Genomic DNA, 16,464 nt, shown 5'->3' with positions numbered 1-16,464 from the left:
AAGTATCATGGCATGCATGGTCGCAAGATCGAGGATTGCAGGCAATTAAGGGAGGAGGTAGCCCGTCTATTCAACGAGGGCCACCTTCGAGAGTTCCTTAGCGATTGAGCCAAGAATCATCCAGGAATAGAGACGTCAACAGGAAAACTGAACATGAAGAACTACATCATGTCATTCATATGATCGTCGGCGGGGTCGATATTCCACAAGGGCCCATATTCAAACGTACAAAGGTATCTATTACTAGGGAAAAACGGACTTGAGATTATGTGCTCGAAGGTTCCTTATCGTTCAACGATGAATAAGCAGAAGGCATTTCTCAACCACTGACGCTCTGGTAATTTCTATCTTATTAAATAAAGTTCAAGTTAAGCGTGTTTTAATGGATCCAAGTAGTTCGGCGAATATCATTCGATCGAGGGTTGTGGAGAAACTCGGCCGACAAGATCAAATTGTGCCTGCAGCTCGGGTCTCAGATGGCTTTAACATGGTCACTGAAACAACTAAAGGCAAGTTTACCCTGCCAGTGAACGTGTCTGGAACCATTCAAGATACCAAGTTCCACGTGATCGAGGGTGATATGAGGTACAATGCCCTACTCGGGAGACCTTAGATTCACAACATGAGAGGTGTTCCTTCAACTCTTCACCAAATGATAAAATTCCTGACATTAGACATCGTGAAAACAATATATGAAGAGTAGCATGCTGTAAAGGAAATGTTTGCAGTTGATGAGGTAATACCAGTATCAACGTTATCAACCTCGGAAAGGTTGAGCATCAAAGGTAAACAGGAAACCAAATAGCAATCACAACCACCAGCCACGACCGAATCGGGGAAACAGGAGATAGAAGAAGAAGAGGAGGATTTTCTGACCTCTCGAACCTTTGTTGTACCTGAAGACTCCGACGCCATAAAATCAACGGTCGAGGAGCTGGAACAAGTTATATTGATCGAGTACCTGCACGAACGAAAGGTATACCTAGGAACGAGGTTAACCCCTGAACTCAGGAAAAAACTTATTCAATTTCTTATCGATAACATGGATTGTTTTGCTTGGTCCCATTTAGACATAAAAGGGATCCCACCAGAGATAACAATGCATCGGCTAAGCCTTGACCCCAGGTTCAAACTAGTGAAACAAAAGAGAAGGCCCTAGTCCGAGGTAAAACATGCATTCATAAAGGATGAGGTAACTAAACTTCTCAAAATAAGGTCCATTTGGGAGGTAAAATACCCCGAATGGTTAGCCAATATAGTCGTAGTCCCTAAAAAGGGAATAAACTTAAAATGTGTGTAGATTACAAAGATTTGAACAAGGCATGCCCTAAAGACTCTTTTCCACTGCCTAACATCGATTGCATGATCGATACCACGGCTAGCCACGAGATCCTTATCTTTCTCGATGCCTATTCCGGGTACAAGCAAATTCAGATGAACCCGGAAGACCAGAAGAAGACCTCGTTTATCACCAAGTATGGAACATATTGTTACTATGTAGTGCCCTTCGGGCTAAAAAATGCAGGAGCTACTTACCAACGCCTAGTAAATAAGATGTTCGAAGAACAAATAGGTAAGTCAATGGAAGTTTATATTGATGACATGCTAGTTAAGTCCCTGCGTGCAGAGGACCATTTGGCTCATTTGCAGGAAACGTTTCGAGATTTTGAGGAAATATAAAATGAAACTCAACCCCGAGAAATGTGCTTTCGGGATTGGCACAGGCAAGTTCCTAGGCTTCATGGTGTCAAATCGGGGGATCGAGATCAACCCCGATAAAATCAATGCCATCGAAGACATCACTATCGTGGATAGCGTAAAAGCCGTGCAGAGGCTAACTGGGCGGATAGATGCTTTAGAACGATTTATCTCGAGGTCATAAGATCGAAGCCACAAATTTTTCTCTTTACTCAAGAAGAAGAATAATTTCACCTAGACCCCGAAGTGTCAACAAGCATTAAAGGAATTAAAACAATATCTATCGAGCCCACTGTTGCTTTACACCCCGAAGGCAGATGAGAAGCTCTACTTATACTTTGCGGTGTCAGAAATCGTGGTAAGTGGTATCCTAGTTCGAGAAGACCAAGGTACACAATTTCCCGTTTACTATGTAAGTCGAACCTTAGGGGAAGCAGAAACTAGATATCCACACTTAGAGAAATTAGCACTTGCACTAATAAGCGCTTCTAGAAAATTAAAACCATACTTTCAATGTCATCCAATATGTGTGTTAACCACTTACCCACTTCGTAATATTTTGCACAAACTCAAACTTTTGGGTCGATTGGCCAAATGGGCCGTCGAACTCAATGGGTACGATATCGAATATCAACCCCGAATGGCCATCAAGTCTCAAATTTTAATGGACTTCGCTATCGATTTCACGCCAACCCTCGTACCCGAAGTTGAAAAGGAACTCTAGTTAAAATCGGGTACATCATCGGGCATATGGAACCTTTTCACAGACGTTTCTTCTAATGTGAAGGGGTCCATGCTAGGCATCGTTTTGAAGCCACCCACAGGTAGCACTATCAGGCAATCTATCAAAACTTCTAGGTTGACTAACAATGAGGCCGAGTACGAGGCCATAATTGCAGGTCTCGAGCTAGCTAAAAGCTTGGGGGCAGAAGTCATTGAAGCCAAGTTCGACTCTTTACTGGTGGTGAACCAAGTAAACAAAAGCTTCAAAGTTCGAGAGGATAGAATGCAAAGGTATTTGGACAAACTACAGTAACTCTGCACTGCTTCAAGGAGTGGACTCTAGTTCACATACCTCAGGAGCAAAATAGTAAGTCCAATGCACTTGCAAATTTGGGCTCATTAGTCGAGGAAGACGATATTATTACGGGGATTGTCGTCTAATTATCGAGATCTGTGGTCGAGGAGGGTCATGCCGAGATAAACTCTACAAGCTTGACCTGGGATTGGAGGAATAAATATATTGAATATCTAAAGAATGAAAAGCTCCCATCAGACCCTAAAGAGTCGAGGGCCCTGCGAACCAAAGCTGCCCGATTCACATTGGATGGAGATGGAACATTATATAGAAGGACGTTCGATGTACCAGTGGCGATATGTTTAGGGCCAGGGGACCCCGATTATGTTTTACGAGAGGTCCATGAAGGCACTTGTGGGAACCACTTCGGCGCCGAATCTTTGATTCACAAAATCATTAGAGTAGGGTACTACTGGGATAGCATGGAGAAAGACACTAAGGAGTTTGTTCAAAAATGTGATAAATGTCAAAGGTTTGCACCGATGATCCATCAGCGTGGAGAATAACTTCATTCAGTCCTATCCCCATGGCCATTCATGAAATGAGGGATGGATATCGTTGGCCCTCTACCAACGGCCCCAGGTAAAGCTAAATTCATTTTGTTTATGACTGACTACTTTTCTAAATGGGTGGAAGCACAAGCCTTCGAGAAGGTCAGAGAAAAAGAAGTTGTAGACTTCATCTGGGACCACATCGTGTGTCGATTAGGGATACCTGCTGAAATCGTATGCGACAATGGAAAACAATTCATCAACAGTAAGGTAACGGAGTTCCTTGGGGTACACAAAATAAAAAAGGATATCATTGACGCCGTATCACCCAAGTGGAAACGGACATTCCGAATCGACGAACAAGACTATCATTCAAAACTTAAAGAAAAGGTTGAGCGACGCTAAGGGGAAATGGAGAGAATTTCTGCCCGAAGTTCTTTGGACGTATTGAACGACATCAAAGTCCAGCACGAGGGCAACCACGTTCTCCTTAGTATATGGCTTCGAGGCCTTAATTCCAATTGAGGTCGGGAACCTAGCACTAGATTTCGACATGTAACAGAGCAATTGAATCACGAGGCCATGAATACTAGCCTTGAACTATTGGATGAAAAATGCGAAGCTGCACTTGTTCGGATGGCTGCACAAAAGCAAAGAATCGAGAGATAATACAATAGAAGAGACAACCTTCGCCACTTTGGAATCGGGGACTTAATTATAAGGAAAGTCACCCTCAACACTCGAGACCCAAACAAAGGGAAATTATGCCCGAATTGGGAAGGACCATATCGAGTCATCGGAAAGGGATCTTATATACTTGGCATGATGGAGGGAGAACAATTACCAAACAATTAGAATGTATCACTACTCAAACGATATTATTACTAAGGTATGACTTTCTCCCTTTTCCATTTGTATTTGATACTAACCTATTGCAGGTGTTCGAGCGAGGCGTCGAGAAAACTCTTCAACACGAAGATCTTGGGTTTTAAAGAACGCGTTGCACTGTTTTTCCCTCAGATCGGTTTTTATCCCGAATGGGTTTTTCCGGCGAGGTTTTTAACGAGGCAACAATTATGTGCTACCTGAGGAAAATTCAACAGTATCTAAGGCTTCTTTTCAATCAACCTTGAATACTGAAGGCATCACCCTCGGGAATTATATTTTTGAGAAAAAATACTTTGGATCAATGGGTCTCGGTAGGGAAATCTTGTAATGGGCCAAACGGTCGAATGAACTGTGTCCATATAGATTAGTTGAGCCCTGATGGCAAAATATGTATGCATGTATGAAATATGCAAAGAAGCATTCTTTCTATATCAAATGCCTTGTGTCTCAAAGAAATTTGCTACTATACGAGTTCCATACTTATGATTTTGTGAGAAATGGCTCAAGGTCCAAGCGCAAATCCACCTTGAACAATCGGGGGTTGTCATCGATAGCCAGCACATTCAAATTATCTAAACTTGAATTCATAAGACCTCAAAGAGGCACCCCTCGACATAAAGGCCAAGGCTATCATACTCGGGGACTAACATTTCGAACAAGTTCAAAATGTTACCGGGAAATAAGTCCAAGAGGCATACCCTAAGGCTACAGCCATATTAAAGGCTACGACCTAAATAATGCAGCTTGGAGACGTCCGAATCCCGCAATAAATAATAGGCCTTCAAATACTTTGAAAAGACCGGTTAAAAGGTTATCCCCGGCAAAACAATTAAAAATGGGCTTTGATAAAATCAGCCCTCGAAAAACCTTAAGAGGTATCAAATTATCTTAACACAAACATGCCAAGACACAAAAGCAAAGGGGTCTCAATCGGCATCGAACCCTCAAAAAACCCAATGGGTAAAAAATACATGCTAAGGCATAAAGAATTTTTACTAAGTCTTTTAAGTCGAAAAGGGGGAAATAATAGCCATCTTTCAAAGGCCATATCGGCCCAACCAAAAATAACCTAAGGGCCAAAACATTTGGAGTTCGAGACCTTGTTCTCACTCAACTCGGACCTAATGGTCCCATTATTCCAAGCTCGAATTGAGTCAACTTGAATATTGCTCGAGGATTCATCATAAAACCTTAAGAGGTATTCTATTATAAGTTCAAAACTTGCCCATTATTTACTAAAAAACCTAAGGGTTTATTTTAATCTGAGTTCGAGCTAATGCTAACTCGATTATTGAAGTTGTAATAACAAAAAATTTTGCAGGGCAAAAACAAAGCAGACTTTACCACGTATTAGAGATAGAGTGGAAAAAGAGAACTTTTTATACTTAGAAGGTATTTACAATGCCCATGAGGGGACTTACACAAAAAATAAAATCCTAACTATGATCGGGGCTGGTTTCTCCCTCGGGAGTAGCTTCCTCTTCGGGCCCCTCATCATTGTTAGACTTGCCTTGGCTACCTTCACCATCATCGTCGTCGGATGAGCATACGAGAAATCTGGCATCAGCTTCGAGAGCCTTTGCTTGAGCTATCTCTTCATAGAGGTCGTAACCTTAAGCGTGAATTTCCTCAAGGGTCTCCCTCCAGGATTGGCACTTGGCCAAATTATTACTCCGTCACTCTTGGTCGGAGGCTTCCCTTAGCTGCGTTTGAGCAGCCTCAGCATCCGTTAAGTACACAACAATAGTTTTGTCAGTTGTGACCTTCGTCTTCCCAACCTATGCCCTGGCCTCAGCAAGCTTGACCTCGAGCTCATCAATCCTTCTGCCCTGGGCCGAACTTTTCTCTTTAGCTCCCCGAAGTTGGGCCTCAGCCGATGCCAGTTAGGCCAAAACAACCTCTTTTTTTGCAGCAAAGTGGTCTATGTTCTCTTTCCACCGATCGCAATCGGCCTTGATCTGATTGACCTCTTCTCGAAGAAGCTCAATCCTCTCCAGGTTTTGCTACAGCTAAGATACTGAAGTATTAGCCTCTACAGTTGGGTCGAGTAGACCGCACTCTTTCAAGTCTACGAGCCTTGGCCAAGTCTGCCGGAAGGTCCCTGAGCTCCTCCTCCTTTTGACTCTAAAGGTGCTTCAAAGCGTTCCTTTCATCTGAGGTCTTCTGGAGCTCGGCCTCGCATTGGCTCAGGTCAGCTCTAAACTTGGTGAAAGCCTACATAGAAAGAAGGATACAGGTTAAGGTAAAGGAAGAAGAAGAAAAAGAAAATTGCAACGATAGGAATTAATGCTTACTTAAGAGAAAATGCCTTAAGCCTCTTCGAAGAGGGTAGATACGTCATTGAGATCGGTGGCATCATCGACCCCGGTAAAGCAATCATGGAAGAGATCCTCTTCGCTGGGGACTCCACCCAAGTTAGGCATATACAGAGTCCGAGCCTCCCTTATAGCTTCTTCAGAATAAGCCGGTAAAGAGGGAGAGTGAACTATTATCATGGCCCCGAGCGAATCACTCGGGGCGTTCTGTTCAGTACTGGGTATCTCGAAACCCGCCCCCTCTGGTGTGCTTGTTGATGGACGAGGAACAATCTCGAACTCGGGCAATTCAGGGGTTTTACCCGCATCTTTCTTCGAAGCCTCTTCATCACGAGGCAGAGTTTTTGGCTCGGAGGGCTCGGAAACTTCAACCGGTTTCCTGGCTCGAACCACCAGCGCCAAGTCTTCGCCCTTGTCTTGTTTTTCATCATTCACCTGGTGGACTGAGTCTATACCACGGGAATGAGATTCCTTCTGCGTCTTCGAGCTGGAGCCTTTTTATCTTGAGGTTCTTCGGGCTTCGAGACCCTTTTCCTCTTATTATCTTTCCCTAATTTTGGAATCGGGGACTCGGTTTCTTCCCCGGGCAGGGCCGGCCTCATTTCAGAGACGTCTCCAATGGCTACATGAAGGAGAAATAGGTATGAGTAAAGAAACATTTCCGATAAAAAGGAAAGTATCAAAAGCTTACAAGATGAACTTACCATGATGTTTGGCTTCTCATCTGCCCCTCGCCAAGTCACGCCAATGGCGCTTGTTATACGAGGAGGTTGCGGTTAATTTTCGGACCCAGTCTTTGAGGTCGGTGACCACATGGGGCATCGTCATATGCAAGAAAGATAAAGGCATCATGCGATGCAAAAATAGAATACGAAAGGCTACTGGGAAAAAACTTCACTTACGCTCGGGGTTCCACTTCTCTAGGAACGACATTTTCTCCTCTAGGATGATGTTGTAGGTCCTCATTCGCACAAACCGGCTCATCCAACCCCGATTTTTATCCTCATCGTTGCTAGCAAAAAAGGCCTTGGTTGCCCGACATTGGAGCTTGATCAACCCTCGGAAAATTTGAGGCCGATACAATCAGATAAGATGGTTGAGGGTGAACTCTACCCCCTCGACCTTGCTAGAGAAGTAATGGAGCATGATCACTATGCGCCAGAAAGAAGGGTGGATCTGGCTGAGGGTGACATGTTACCTCTTGCAGAGAAGTCAATGACGACTGGATCGATTGGACCCAGTGTGAAGGGGTAAGTGCAGACACTTAGGAACCCCTCCACATGAGTGGTGATACTCTCCTCGGGGGCGGGGATCTGTACCACGACCTCGTCCCCCCAACCACAATCTCTTTTCATGGCCTCGAGGTGTTTCTCCATTATCGAGCAAATATATCTCGATACGTGCTCGCATCGGCCAGGGATCGCGGGGGGATTCTCGACTTTGAAGTCGATCTTTGTGACACAGGGACCGGGGACAATCTCATGAAGGGCAGACGCTTCATCACCGGTCGACCAGGAAGAAGAGGAGGAAGCTTTCTCCTTTTGAGGAACGGTTTTGGAAGTTTTCACCATTGATTCAGGTTAGAGGAAGAGGAAAAAAGTGGAGTTTGATATCTTTTGGCGCTAAAAGGGTGGGAGCAACAGATAGTGAAAGAGAGAGATGAAGATAGGGAGAGATCAGGGAAGTTTGAAAGTGGAAGCAAAGTTTTAGATTCAAATAATGAGCCCTGTATTTATAGGCACACGGTGACGGTTCGGTAGCGTTAATGGCCGATCGCCATTGGCAAATATTTAATATTTTGGGGAGACGAATTGACGAGACGTTTCGGTCACCTCGAGCGCTTACGTCATCGGGATGACATCACCGTCAGGGTCACCAAAAAATTGAGGTTCAAGTCGTTTATTATCATTTCACTCTAAGAAATGCGGGGACTATCTGTATACGGTCAAAATTAGGTATGCCCGATTTCGTAGGCTCGGGGAGTTGCTTCGAGAATAAGTTTAAAACGGACCTGGCTCGAGCCTGATGGCGGAGTATAGAACTTGAGGATCAAAGTGCTCGATGAAAATCAAGGCGAGTATGACCAACCTCGAGGTAATATCGTTATAGTTTAGAAAGAGAAAGAGCGAGATTTCCGCAACGGCTCGAAGATCACGGCGTAAATTCCGGAATTGATTTGTCCTTGGCGGTTAGACAACTGTCCAATAAGATTCCATACTAAATTAGAAGTGTACCTTATTTAGGACTCCCCTATAATATAAAGGGGAACCCATTCATTTGTAACGGATGATTCATTGACAAGAGAATGTATATTCATCACTTTCTTGCTTACTGTTTATCAGAGTTGCCTTATAATTTACTATTCTTACTAACCCACCTCGAGACTATCATAGCTCGAGGTCGAGACTTGGCTTGCACACTGGTTTGACTTACTTTATTCTTCAATTTATATATTTAATTCCTTGTTTATCAATTGGTATTGGACTAAATCACATATCTTTAAAACCACAATATAAGTTTAATTGTTACTCGGATTTTATGGTAAACAATAACCAAAGTCGACAATGCTGATGGAAACTTTTTTCATTTTTTAATTCTTAATTATTAATTTTTAACAGGTCATAGAATCAAAACTAATTAATTCTAAATGATTTAATTATGTTAGCAAAAATAAAAAAGAAATATAGAGAAAAACTTTTTGTAAATAGTTATGCGTGATCCTCTAGATATACAATAGTATGCCTATTATCCTTTAATTTAGTCAAACACCCTTTTTATAACATTCAAGAACTAAAATTTATATATAGTATGATTATGTATAAATTACCCCAATATTCTCAATTACTACACTCTAACCTAATATTAAATTGTAAAAACACTCTAAATATCACATGTGCAGTATACATATTTAGAGCATGCAAACGGTATCACTTTGCGTAAGAGTAGGCATTTCCATTCCATTCGATAAGTGGGAAAAAATATCTTTTAGGGGCGTTCCGAGAATCGAACTCGGGACCTCTCGCACCCAAAGCGAGAATCATACCACTAGACCAAACGCCCGTTCGAGAAAGCCAGTTGCAGTATTACTTATTGTCAATCATCCTAGCTTGTTGCTTAGTGACAAATGAGATAAATTGATTTTTATTTTTGGTGTCGTAAGATATTCTTCTAGGACGTGTTTATTTTGGTACATATTTCCATCATGACTCTGGAACTAAATGAATAATAACTAATTCCATCCTGCTTAATTTGCTAAACTACTTTGTTGCTCCTGTATTCCATGAATAAAGGTTAGATAAGTGAATAACTAAATAGGGAGAAGATTAGGAATTCCTTGGTGGAGTTACTAATTTATATTTTTATATATCTATCTATCTATCTTATTAAAAAAAATACAAAGTTACTTAGCGAAATATAATTTGTTTGTTTTACCTTTTAAAATTAATTTTACACAAAATAAAGTAGTTAATTAATTATTTTCCTAACATCTAAGAATAAACTCTTAATTACTTGATTAATAGTTATAACCTCTTTCCATTTCTTTTAGGTTTGGAGCTTTTAAAATTTGGTAGCATAATGATTCCTAACAAAAAAAAATAGCGTTATAAATACGCATTATAATATCGATTCAGTGCCAAAACAAGCCAGTTAATCGACCTTCTTCAGTTCTCCCCGTTATTGCAAATCTAATTTTGATAACTTTGACGTTCAATTTTATGGCGGAATTGTATCTCTTTAGTGGTCATTGAGTCATTGGTGTCCCTTTAGATACAACTCATGATTAAATTAGATTGATATTAACTTTTACCCTTTTGTAGCTTAATTTTCTATATTTCTAAAATGTGAGATCTCATGCATGCTCTTTTTAAGCCCCTTTTCCCCTTCCAATTTTGGTTTGATTTGCGAAAATAGGCTGCTACACCGACCAGGTTATCTTTTCGAAAGGTCTCCGCGTCTTCCTTTAATTCTATTTTAAGCAGTACATTAATTTAAAGCCTAATTCTTTTATATCACGATTTACAACTACAAATAATTGTGTAATTTGATCATACAAAATGAGCAATAATAATTTAAGGAAACCGACAGAGCATATCGGAAAATAGATTAGAAAAATTATAATCGCCAAAAATTCGTTAGTTAATTTTACGCAATAATGCACCAAAACTTAATTTTGACACACACCGTCATCAATATGTTTAGCGCATTTTTTTAATTAAAAAAATAACGGACCTAATCGATTGCCATAATAACATTTAAATAAAAAATATTTTATAAAATCGATCAAATCTGTCAGTATTTTCAGTCAAAATACAATCAACTCATTTATGAAAATTGACGGAATAACCGATCGGGTCTGCCGGTTAATTTTGGTGAATTTATAAATTTTGTTTTTGAAAAAAAAATCGACGGACTGTTGGTTAAATAAGAAAAACAGAAGCATTAGGCCATCGAGCACCAATGGTCAAATGGTAGAAATGTAGCCTGCCACGATATATACCTCGATTCGATTCTCGTCTAGTGAATTTTATGCGTAATTTAAGAAAATCAATGAACTCCGTCGGATCGATCTTTTAATGAAAATTTCCATCACCTCGAGTCTGTCGACGTGATAATTTCTGAAATGTCTCAATCCGTCGTTTTTTAGTTGGAAAACCACGGTTACCGTCGGCTTTGTGTCGGTTTCTTCCCTCGGAAAAGACCTTACTCTTGGTAGTGTAAAGAAATAGAATAATTTGTATTTTTCTCACTAGATAAAGTATTATCTTCTATCAGTTTGCTAATCTTGTTTGTGTTTACTAGAATGAATTTGATAAGAGCTTCCCGGAATTTCTTTCAGAAAATTGTTAAATCTTCAAGGGTTATGTGTAATTCACTACTAAAAATCCGGTAAAAAGCGATCAAAATTGGTCACTTATAGGCCTAAAAGCGATCAAAAAGCGATCAAACATGCCTGGTCGCAATATTGCTGGTCCCTTTATTTTAGGGACCAAAGTTGGTCGCTAATGAGCGACCAACTTTGGTCTCTAAGGTAAAAGGACCAAATATTCTGATTTTGACTTTAGTGACCAACTTTGGTCGCTATATTAATTTAATAATATAAATTTAGCGACCAAAATTGGTCTCTACATATGAAATACGCTGTTTTTAATTTATCATTAATCATTAGAAAGCGACCAACTTTGGTCTCTAATCCAAATATTATATTTTAAAATCTGGACAATAGAGACCAAAGTTGGTCGCTAAATTCAAGAATTTAATTTTTTTTAAAGATAAGCGACCAACATTGGTCGCTATATTTCCAGAAATTGTATTTTTTTTAATAGAAATCTGGGCAGGTAGCGACCAAGGTTGGTCGCTATTGCCCAGAAAATTATTTTTTTATAGTGAAATGCGACCAAATAGAGACCAAAGTTGGTCGCTTTTCTTGGTATATTTTTGGCAGAAACTGCCTGTTTTGGCAGCTACACCACCTGCCAGCTTACCAAACATCCTAAACAGGCATTTTATGCCAGCAACAACAACAACAACAATTAAAAGCAACAATCAATAGAACTAACACATTAAGCTAACAAAACTAAGTTAACGCTTATTACAAGCCCATTCGAACTAAAAAGAACTAACACAATAGAACTAAATTTTTTTGTCTAGTTCAAAGTATATAAAGTACTCAAGGAGTGTTCTTTCAGCATCCTCGTCCGAAAGTTGGATTGCCTCGCCCGATTCATTAGGTGGTTGACTGCGTATGAATTCCCCCACGTCAGCTGCATGTGAAGCGAACCTATATGAAAAATTATATATATTGAATTAGTATTTCAAAATTTATATAAAAGTAAATCAAAATACTTAATGAAAAGTAAAAAACTTACATGTATATAGTCGAGGCTCGACCCTCCTTTCTGAATCAGTCTCTTTCTTCTTCTTTACAATACGAGTTTCATTGAATAGCTCATCTTGCTTCATTGGCATCATAAAGCTGTCTGGTGGCTTTGGTGATTATCCTCGTGGTACTATTACTCGGGATGAACTTGGATACAGAGAATAACTTGGATACAGTACCTGACAGGGTGTGTCTTTGATCAATTGTTGATCTCTATAGCTACAATGATAATGAGAAGGCAACGACATGTGTTTCAAAATAGTGATGGTATAGGTAGGATTTAACATTTCCTAAGTAGATAAAAGAGGTTATAGAGGAATTCTCTACTTCACTTTCCAAGAGGAAAAGAAGTTTGATTGATAGTGACAACGTTGATGAAGACGGAATGTTTTCCGTTGGTCATGGCAGTTCCCATAAAGCGGGGATCATAAGACTCTATGATGACAAAGATTATAGGAAGTTTTGTTCTAAACTTTCTTCCAAGTCTGATCCGTACAAGCTTAATATGATATTGGTGATATTTCTTCGGATTCAGACAATGATTTGACCGACAAAAGTATGGAAATGCTCTTAAAAAGAATTAAAGGTAAAATATTTTTCTTGGTAGAGAAGGATGCTTGTTTGAAATAGTACAATACTTATAATCTCAAAATAATCTCATTCCCGAACTTATGTCGATTAACTTATGACGAAACTTTATTGTACGAAAATGCGGGATGTAACATCTCATTTCCGAGCTTTCATCAATTTACTTATGGAGCACATTCACGTACATAAACGTGGGGTGTAATAGTAATTGAGTTATCAATCATTCTAAATATCATGTTTAGACTTTATGCTGATATTGTTTGTACCCATAGTGGTTATTTCTTGTTGTCATCTCACTAATTTCCATTGATATTTTTTACTCAGTCATATTCATGCATTCATATCGTATCTCAATCTCAGATGTTGTTGTTGATGCATCATATCATTGTTGTCGAGCTAGTTTCATGACATTTTGAGCCCGTGAGCGAGACTGGAGAGAGTGATGCCTGAGTGAGGCCTAGGGCCTGATTGTGAGGATATAAATAGATATATGGATCGGGATGCACGCTGCAACGATATATGGATCGGGATGCACTCCGTAGCAATATATGGATCGGGCTGCACACCGCAACGATATTGGGTCAGGCTGCACGCCGCAGCAATATATGGATCGGGCTGCATGCCACATCGATATATCACTTGGGGTGTAGGAGCCCCTCCGGAGTCGGTACACCCCCAGTGAGCGCAGTCGACTATATATATATGGATCGGGCTGCACGCCACAACAGTTATTATACAGCGCTGAGTAATTTAATATGCTGAGTATTAAGCTTAGTAAGAGATGATGCAAGGTAATGAGATTGATTACTCTGAGAGTGTGAGTACATGCTTCATCTCTGAGATACATGGCATTCACATGCATACATGACATACAGGCATAGAGATGCATTCTTCCTCATGCTATATAGTATCATGTCATTCATGACTTATTATATATATTAATATGTGGGTATGGAGAGGCACTTTATACTTGTTATTTGGAAAGAAAATGAAACATTTTATTTATTGTGGAAAGGATATTTGGAAAATTACACTTTTCAAACTTACACGTACTTTTGGCATTTTCGATAAGAGATCTGGGATTTTCTTTCACTGAGATATTTGAAAAGCATGACCATTTTCTGGAACTGTGAACGAGTTGAGTATTTTACTTTTGAGATATCTCTTTTATACTTGCATTTATACTGTTATGACATGTTGTGGAAATATTGGCTTTGGACCTGATCCCGTGTTAGCTCGTCACGACTTTCAACCTGAGGTTAGGTTTGTTACTTTTTGAGTGCATGGGGTCGGTTGTACTCATACTGCACTTCATACACAGTGCATGCAGATCCCGGATGCCGATGTTGCTACGTTCGATTGTTGCTGGATTTGAAGGCGTACCCGCATTCCTGCTGTAGCTGCCTCTTGTTCACGGTAGCCTTAAACTATAAAATTCTGCTTATGTGCTTTTTAAACAGACTGTGTAATTGTTCCATTGTTTCTTTGTAAACTCCATTCGTAGAAACTCATGATTTGTACTACTAGTCCTTTGGAAATGTATAAGATTTATATAATTTTCTTGTTTAATTATTTTATTAATTTAAATGAAACTGGATAATTGTTAATTGGCTTACCTAGCGGGTTGGGTTAGGTGCCATCACGACTGGTGGATTTGGGTTGTGACAATTAATTATTTTCTTTAGACTTTCGCTTAACTTATTTCAAGTGTCGGATAAAAAAATTCATAGGTCGGGTTTACACATGAAAACTTATACGCTTTCATATAGGCGTATCATCAATCTCAAAGCCGAGACATGGATTCTATCAACTAATTATTGTTTCGCCAATGTATATCATTATTGTCTAATTTAGCAGACTTATTGAGCCACAAAAGAATCTCGCCTTTTAATAAATTAAAACAATAAATGACACACATAACTAATAATAATTATATTAAAATTAAGAGAATAAGTACATTGAAGACTAGAGAAATATTTTATTAAGTCAGTATAAAATACTTATCTCTACTTGATTCGTTCAATACATACAAAATGTACTAGCACAAGAAGTTGGAATTAAACCATTCTCATAATCAAGATAAATTATATTTAATCTTGTGCTACAACCATTCCGACAGTTTGTCCAATTCCATCATTAGATTATGAACATAAATTTTATGACTTATAAGAATCGATGATTTAATCTTTTGTGTATTAGCTAAACTCTATTCGCTAAATCATCTACTATATAACTAATAGAGACACAAACAAATACATAATCTATTTATGTAATAACCCAACCGTTCGTTTTAAAAGTTAGAGCCCTGATCCCCTATTAACTGCTTTCCTCGTATCTATTTCTGCTATTGTGACTTGCCGGGAGGTTCATTTTGGTTTTTGGAAGTGTTTGGAACACTTAGTCCCTAAAACGGAGGCTTAAAACTTAAAATTTGGACTGTAGTCAGAACTGTATAAGATAACTTCGGAATGGAGTTCCGTCGATTCCGTTAGCTCCGTTGAGTAATTTTGGAAGTTCTTAAAGTTTGGATTGGAGGGTGATTCATGATTTTAGCATTGTTTGATGTGATTTGAGGGCTCGATTAAGTTCTTATGGTGTTTTAGGACTTATTGGAATATTTGGTTGAGGTCCCAGGGGCATCGAGTGTGTTTCGGATGCTTAACGGATTGAAATTTGGATTTAGGCAATTGTTGAGTTTTGCTGGTTTCTGGTGTTTTTGCACCTGCAGAGGGGAGACCGCAGGTGCGGAAGATCAGGCACAGAAGCTGGTTTGGAAGGAATGGTCAGGGTTCGTAGGTGCGAGGGAAATGCCACATCTACGAGAACTAGGACACACAAAAGCGAAAGAAGACCGTAGAAGCGGACGTGGGCCCGCAGGTGCGGACGCACAGGTGTGGCCAATTGCTCGCATATGCGGACCCAGTCCCTTAAGTCATTTCCGCACCAACGATGGAAATTCCGTAAGTGCGATGGCGCAGGTGCAATGAAAAGACCGCAGATGTAGAGTAACTATGCACAAAAGGGCTAAATGCGAGGGTTTGATTTCATTCTCCATTTTTGGACCTAGAGAGCTCGGATTAAGGCGAAATCTCGAGGGATTTTCAGAGGATGCTTGTGGTTAATGATTCTTAACTCGTTTATGGTTATATCCCACTAATCTATGGTTAATTGTATCATTTAATTAAGGATTTGAGTTGGAAATTTAGGGAAAAATGGTAGAAACTTCATTGACTAAAATTTCGAGTTTTGGAAGTTGAGGTCGGATTCGAGTTATTCTTGTATGGTTAGAATCGTTAGTGAATGCGTGTTCATATTTTGTGACTTTTACCCTATTCCAAGACGTGAGCCCGGGGAGGCTTTTTGGGCATTTTTCTAATTTCTTGCCTTAGCTTTGATTTCGTTAGCTAGATTAGTTTCTTGTAGCTATATTTATGTTATGTAATTGGTTTTGGCTAGATTTGGGCCATCCAGAGTTGGATATTCATGGAAAGAGCATTATTATGGATTGATTTGAGCTTAGTTCGAGGT

The 16,464-nt window shown here is 39.7% G+C and overlaps 1 non-coding gene across 1 annotated transcript; it reads right to left on the bottom strand.

Moving 5' to 3' along the window:
- Positions 1–9,458: 9,458 nt before the first annotated feature.
- On the bottom strand, positions 9,459–9,530 carry TRNAP-UGG (transfer RNA proline (anticodon UGG)). Its single transcript has one exon. It is a non-coding gene; the product is annotated as a tRNA-Pro (tRNA).
- Between the last annotated feature and the right edge of the window lie 6,934 nt (positions 9,531–16,464).

The sequence above is a fragment of the Nicotiana sylvestris genome, chromosome 9 (assembly GCF_000393655.2).
Source record: "Nicotiana sylvestris chromosome 9, ASM39365v2, whole genome shotgun sequence".
NCBI classification, from domain to species: domain Eukaryota; kingdom Viridiplantae; phylum Streptophyta; class Magnoliopsida; order Solanales; family Solanaceae; genus Nicotiana; species Nicotiana sylvestris.
This window is presented reverse-complemented; position numbering and strand designations above follow the sequence as displayed.